Source organism: Magnolia sinica, chromosome 2 (assembly GCF_029962835.1).
Source record: "Magnolia sinica isolate HGM2019 chromosome 2, MsV1, whole genome shotgun sequence".
NCBI classification, from domain to species: Eukaryota; Viridiplantae; Streptophyta; class Magnoliopsida; order Magnoliales; family Magnoliaceae; genus Magnolia; species Magnolia sinica.
The window spans coordinates 93,579,762-93,586,070 of NC_080574.1; the positions used below are offsets into that span (position 1 = coordinate 93,579,762).

Genomic DNA, 6,309 nt, shown 5'->3' on the forward strand with positions numbered 1-6,309 from the left:
GAGTGGATACACGAGTGCAGGAGTGTCGAATACCAGTAGGCCGTATCTCCCACTATGTCGTGGTCGGTTGGAACGGGGTGTGGCCTTATCCGCCCGAGTGAGGGGGTTGTAAGCTATGCTGAGTTTGACCAGCTCGCAAATGAGTCCGCTATCGATGAGCCAGGTAGGTATTGGTAGACTACTGGTCAGACAGATAGTGAGGTCTCTTCCACTCGCTGGGCTGTGCGACTAGGGAAGCGGCAGTTAGTGTGGAGTGTACTAGACCCCGGTGATATCCCAGAGAGAAACCGTACTGATATTTGTACTTGATGAGGACTAACATGCTTGTATTGCATATCACATATGACATTCGGCTACGTACGCCTCGCATTGCATCGGTATGACTGATAACATTCATGTCTCGCATCGCATGGTCTTGGTATGGTCGATAGCATTCATGCCTTGCATCGCATAGCCTTGGTACGGCTGATAGCATTCATGGACTTACCCGCATATTTTCACATTACTCTGATATTGTATACTTGGCACTTGCCTTGCGCACACACTTACACCACCCTCTAAGCTTTTGTAAGCTTATGCACGACCGTTGCGTGCAGGTGTCGTTAGATTGCAGCGGCGCTGAGGCAAGGGTGCGTATCGGATTATTTTGGAGCTTTTTAATCATCCTGTATTTCCCTTCCTGCTTTTTACTTAAAAGTTTTTGAAATAGTGGATATGTGGTGATATTGTTTTGTGACTTAGTTATGCTTGTGGTTATGCTCCATTACTAAAAAAAATTCTACTGAAAATCCTCCTTGTAGAATCCCAGGATCAGAATCTGGCATATGAATGCCGGGAGCCGAGAATGGGGTACTACGGAGGCTGTCGGCGCCGGATTCAGCAATTGGGAGTTTTGTGAGCCCGTTTTACGAGTTTGGGGCGTGACATATGCAATCTAATGTTTTGTAGTAATTGGATTCAAACAATTGGACTGGAAGATTAGGTCTAGGTTCTATTGAGGTCATATGTGTACAAAGAGTGTTATGCCTTGATGAGTTAGGGTATCTTTAGCATCAAGATTCTCACAGCACATACTAGTGGACCATTGTTTGGTGATCCAGGGCCATTTATCTCTGATGGGCCACACTATGGATGAGAAATTCCTAAGAAAGTCTCTTAGACGCGTATTATAATACGCGCGGTACTCAACCAAAAAAATCCCAATTTTTTATTTGTCGACAAAAAGTCATAACCCACACAAAAAGCAACAGTTATACTAGTAATTTGTATCCTGTATGGAGCCACGTCGCAGTATAACCACTGTCAGGAGTCCCACCTACCCGGTTAATCTGGCAAGTTGATCTACAAATACATGGTTAATACAAAATAGAACAATGGGATTGAAAGGCCAAACATCAGGTGGCTAGGATCTTCCAATCTGTAAATTTCTTATTCAGTTCTATGTTGAACAGAAAAAAGTTGATTTTTTTATGTTTTCAGAGGATTATGTCTTTTTTTTTTTTTTTTTTTAATGAGAGACTTTTTTATACTGTCAATGGCACATAATTCATGCTTCCTTTTCAATCTTTTGCAGTTTGTTATTGCCTCTTAAACTGGATGGGGGTTGCTCATATATGGAGGCTTCAAGACTTTCTTTGGAGGCAACAAAGCCAGAAAGAAGACGTAATTCTTTACACTGATGACTGCGAGTCTATGATCTATATTTTTGAATAGGTTATGCTCTGATATCGGATATTAACAATATAGCCTCTCTGATTGTAAGGAGTAGATTTAGTTCATCACTTCTATTGGCTCATCTAATTAGTTGAACTCATTAGACTTGCTGAAACAATCTAATAGACCTACACTTGGGTTGAGTTAGTTGGCCATGCATTTTTTAAATTATATATAAACTAGAGAAAACCTGTTTCAATATTTTAAACAGGGAGGACATAACTTGATTAGATGGTGTTGTGTTGACTTGATTAGATGGTGCTGTGTTGCAAGTTGAGAATGTAAGGTTGTGGTTTTGATAATAGCTTAGGGTGTTTTTTTGGAGTTTAGATTTGCATTGACTGCAGTAGTGACCATTGGGAGAACTTACCAATGCTCAATTTAGCTACTTGTTGCATGGAGCTCTCTTGCCATTTCAAGCTGGTGTACTCTCTCCATTTAAGTCAATGCAGCAAGCATTTAGAAGTTTTGGTATTGAATTTCCTCGGCTAACATAGAACTACAGCGTCAGTACGGACATTGAAAATCAGGATGACCATGGCATCTGCTCCTGTTTTTAGATGCAGTGCGTGTGCAGAGAAGCGGAAGGAGGTATGTTCTTTATCAGAGAATTGTTTGTGAAGTTCCATATTATATCTTGATAGTTAAAACTTATTTCTCTGTCTTTCTTTTAGTTTTACTCAAAGTTAGAGGAGAAACACCAAGCTTTGGAGGCAGAGAAAAACTAGTGTGAAGCCAAGACCAAGGTACATTATGCCAATTTTTTATTTTTAAGGTACACTGTCATTTTCTTTCTCTGATGAGGAAATTTGCAATGTTCAGGCAAGCAATTTGTCTGGCCCAATAAACTGTATATGGTACACGTGGGGGCTGCATGCTGGTGATCTGCTCCCTGACTCAATTATCCTGACTGTGGACAGTAAGCTGTAATTTTTCCATTCACAAGCCACCAGTTATGGATAGGATCATCTTACAAAGTTGTTAATGCATGACCTTTATTCATTGCAAGTCGTCAATCACATGACAACCTCACACGCATACTAGCCAAGCATGTGATAGATCTTGACATGAATACATAATAAATAGGAAAAAAAAAATCAGTTTTGCATTTTTGGATGTGCATTGTTTAATAATGGTATGCAAATGGAAATGCCTCACTGAAGGATTGGCTGCTACTTGAAAAAGCAGAGACATGATGGGTAGATGTTGATATGAAGTTCTCAGTTACTGCTAATCCTATGAATTGAGGTGGTTTTCACACCCTTTTCATTGGACAATTTGTTGATAATGCATAGGAGCTTCGATGTCTGTGCAATAAAACCATGTTCAGGCCACAAAGAATCATGTTGAATCACTGGTTAGGTGGGCCACAGTTTGTTAAACAAATGTACAGCTCTGAAAAACTTGGCAAAAGTTTTCTAACCCATCCACATGTTTCCAATATAGTGGCCTGCATGCTGATCATGCCAGATTTTCTTTTTGGGAAAACATGTACATGGTCTGGCCAACCTGATGGATGGATTAGATCTAGCATGCATGTGCCATGCTTGCACATTGTGTTGTTTTCAATTCCATCACACAGTTAATAGTTAATGTTGTTTTCAATTCTTATTGCATGATGAGAAATCAATTGAGGCACTGCATTAGAAAATAATGAATATGTAGAACTCAATGGTCAGAAACTTACAAATGGATTTGTTAGGCCTGGGTCTAAATTCCAAGTCCAATCTCTGACCATGTAAAAATTGAAGTCATTACTTCTATTGCTTTCTTGAAATCTTCAGTGGCAACATTTGAGAATTTTGCTTGGCACTTAGGGCAGTTATGTAATTTATCCTCATAATTGTGTATTCTCTTTATTGACTCATCCACCAAATCATAGTTCAAGTTAACTCAGTTCAGCAGCTCTGAATACTAAGTCCTTCAAGCTTTTGTTTGGAAGTACCCTCTGTTTCACTTGTCTCTAATTGCTCAAGAATCAAGATAACCCCCTTGTGTAGCGGGTGGTAAGAATTGTATTCTACAGCCATTTCATTAGTAAATAAAACTGAATTGAAGGAAAGGGGAATAATATTTGATTGTGGGACCTGACATAACCCATCATCTGCTAAAATATAAGAGCAAATGATGAGATGTGAGACTCACGGTCCAGTCAAGATTGGATGGGTGATGAGATCCTCATGATACTGGCATATTGTTGATTCATTATCTTGAAGCAAGCATTGAACTATTTCCCTTAATAATCAAACTTCTTTTGAACTGTTTCGCTTTGTGTGGGGTGATATGTAGAAATATGTAAACTCATGTTGTATATGCACATTCCCATGTCAAGTTTTCCACAAACCAAATTTCTACTCTTTAAATTCTTTCATTTGAAAGAAATTTTATGATTAAAAGAAACTCCCCACTTTGCTAAATTTCTGATTTTTGAATTTTACCAGTTACATGTTTTCCTGAAACAACTACCATTTCATGGTTACAGGGTGTTAGCGGATGGGCATATCCCATGGGCATGTGAGTCATTCTCAAGGCTACACGGACGGGACCTTGTCCGAGCGCTGGCTCTGATTTGGTAGCAAATCTCTACCTTCTGTAATTTGCATCGTCACATGTACATGTGTACGTACAGGCATGAATACATGCATGCACACACGCGTAATTTGCATCATGACATGTACATGTGTACATACAGGCATGAATACATGCATGCATACACCTACAAATCCATATACACACATGAACATCACATATCTACTTTTTTTTAAAGGTACATATCAACCTTGATGATGAAACATATATGTAGATGCACATTTCCATACTCTCATAGCTCATGTATTCCATATGAATGACTCTTAACCATTATGTATGTAAGCCCATCACCCACTTTTGAGCCTGCACAGTCATGGATAAGCCATGTCATCTATGTGCCACCACATGTGCCAATGTCACACTAGAGGATGAGATTAAAAGTTCCCATCAGGTGGAATCACATCATTTTGATGCTTTGACAATTCAGGCTAGTCAAATCAATAGATGGGCCACAATTTGCAAAAGAAATGGCCAGATGAGAAACTTTGGGCGTGTTAATGTGCCACCACATGCTAATGTGGCACTAAAGGATGAGATTGAAAGCACTCATCGGGTGGATCACACCATTTTGATGCTTTGACACAATTGTCTTGATATTGGTAGTAAGAGAACAAAGACCCAAATGTGTCAATAAAAAGCAAAAATGTTTGGTAATACCGGGCATGACTGCTCATATTCGGATTGATGTTTTTTCAATTTGTGAAAGATACCATATCATGTCCTGATTCTTGGAACCCAAAAGCTGCAGGCAGCATTTGTTTCTATGTTAGAAAGCTTTTGACTTTATGATATTTACTTTTGCAGGCAAAGGTCTCTGCTTCCTGCTTTTGAATCTGCAGAAATGCGCACCTTAGCAGAGAGTTTAAGTAGGTAAATTCAGTGCCACTTAGATGGAAACCATAGCTAAGCAGTCCCTAATTCTGGGTTTTACAAAATGCCCTGTTATCCATGGATCAGAATCCATCAGTTGGCATATCTTTACTACTGAGTTGGTACGTGTTAATTTATATCCGGTCTTTGTTCCTGGCAGGAATATCATTCGTGGGAATCCAGATGTGAAGTGGGAAAGCATCAAGGGGTTAGAGAATGCAAAATTCCTTCTCAAGGAAGCAGTTGTGATGCCAATAAAGTATCCTAAGTAGGTCTCATTAAGTCTAGTAATGCCTCATGGATAGTTCTATTAAAATTGTTGAGAATTATTTGAGAAATTTTCTTTTAGATGAATAATTTGTTAGCTTTTGAAGCTCATTACGTTAAGTATGAGCTTTGTATTGCATATTGCGCCACTTTTTATCCATTCATTTCTTATATGTCCATTTGGTGAACTTCTCTAATTACACCAATCTACTTCTTAGTGCTGCACATTGCGCAATTGCATGAAAGAGAAACAGAAGATGAAAAGTCTCATTGTTAGATGGATAGAGTATTGAGGTTGATCAGAAGTTGTAGATTAGAGTTTTGAGCTTGATCAGACTAAGTTGGGAGATTGATTATGTTCATCAGTTTATTCCATTTGGGCTGCATTAGGAGTTTTGGCCATGTTTGGTTGCAGCACTGATATTTGGTGGAAAGTCCAAAGGGATTAAAATAATGTAATTTTGTTAAACTTCTCTCTTGTTTCTTTTTTCTTTTTAAAGCATATATCCAATCCAAAAATTTGGAATTTGGATGATATATTTGATTTTGATTTCTTCTTTTTCTATTGTGCAGACTTACCTTCTCAAATAGGTTGGTTCGTTCGGAGCTTTGAAGAAATGGGTATATCTAGTTTTGGATGTGTACCTGATTAATACACATCCATAACTAGATATGCCAATTTCTCTATTCTCCAAAGCCCTAATGAACCAACTTATTTGAGAAGGAAAAGTCTACACAATAGAAAAGGAAGAAATCAAAATCAAATTTATCATCTAAATTCTTAATTTTTGTTATTATTATTATTTTTATTAATGAGAATCGCCGACAAATTTTAGCCACCGAAAACGCCAACGGTTTTAGCCATCGCCC

General features: G+C 38.5%; 1 long non-coding RNA gene across 1 annotated transcript; it reads left to right on the plus strand.

The window, feature by feature from the left end:
• Positions 1-1,342: 1,342 nt before the first annotated feature.
• On the plus strand, positions 1,343-5,664 carry LOC131237272 (uncharacterized). Its single transcript, XR_009167148.1, has 5 exons — positions 1,343-2,304; positions 2,388-2,459; positions 4,196-4,285; positions 5,107-5,168; positions 5,333-5,664. It is a non-coding gene; the product is annotated as an uncharacterized LOC131237272 (long non-coding RNA).
• Positions 5,665-6,309: the final 645 nt, after the last annotated feature.